This window comes from Marmota marmota, unplaced genomic scaffold (genome assembly GCF_001458135.2).
Source record: "Marmota marmota marmota unplaced genomic scaffold, marMar, whole genome shotgun sequence".
Lineage (NCBI taxonomy): Eukaryota > Metazoa > Chordata > Mammalia > Rodentia > Sciuridae > Marmota > Marmota marmota.
Window position 1 is genome coordinate 10,591,736 of NW_026000000.1, and position 584 is coordinate 10,592,319.

The 584-nt window shown below is 38.4% G+C and overlaps 1 protein-coding gene across 2 annotated transcripts in view; it reads left to right on the forward strand.

Annotated features, from left to right (window-relative positions):
- Positions 1–584, forward strand: part of Cxcl12 (C-X-C motif chemokine ligand 12) — a 15,003-nt gene that overhangs the window by 5,078 nt on the left and 9,341 nt on the right. The window lies entirely within an intron of this gene.

Genomic DNA, 584 nt, shown 5'->3' on the forward strand with positions numbered 1-584 from the left:
GATGTGTATAAGAGACAGATATATATATATATATATATATATATAATCTCCTGTGAAGGATATTTTGAAGATAGTGAATTTACCTAACTTTGAAGCATAGATATGCAGTTTCACTTTCATCTGAATGTCTCTTGAAGTTGAAGAGGCCAAATACAATTCTCAGGTCTGGGCAAACACTAAATTAATAAATAGCTGTTCAGAGATTTGCAGTCTGATGTGCTTTGCAGCAAGCCACATCCCTGCTTTGCAAACCTGTGTTCACTTCATGGGTAGGCTATTTAAAGACTCAGTGGCTGTCCCTGAGCCACTGTCCTGGAGCTTAGTCGTCCTCACAGTGAGGACAGGGAAGTTGGAAATTGCTCTTACCAGGCCTTTATGAAGAGGTGTCCAGAGAGAAATCCAACTCCTCCCCAGGAGTTTTCATATGTGGAAGCTTTGAGTGGAGCTGAGAAGCAGAAAGTTCTGTGAACATATAAAAAAATAAATGAAGGCTAGGGGTGTAGCTCAGGATAGTGCAAGGTCCTAGGTTTGATCCCCAGCACTGAAAAAAAAAAAAAAAAAAAAAAAAAAAAAAAAAAAAAATT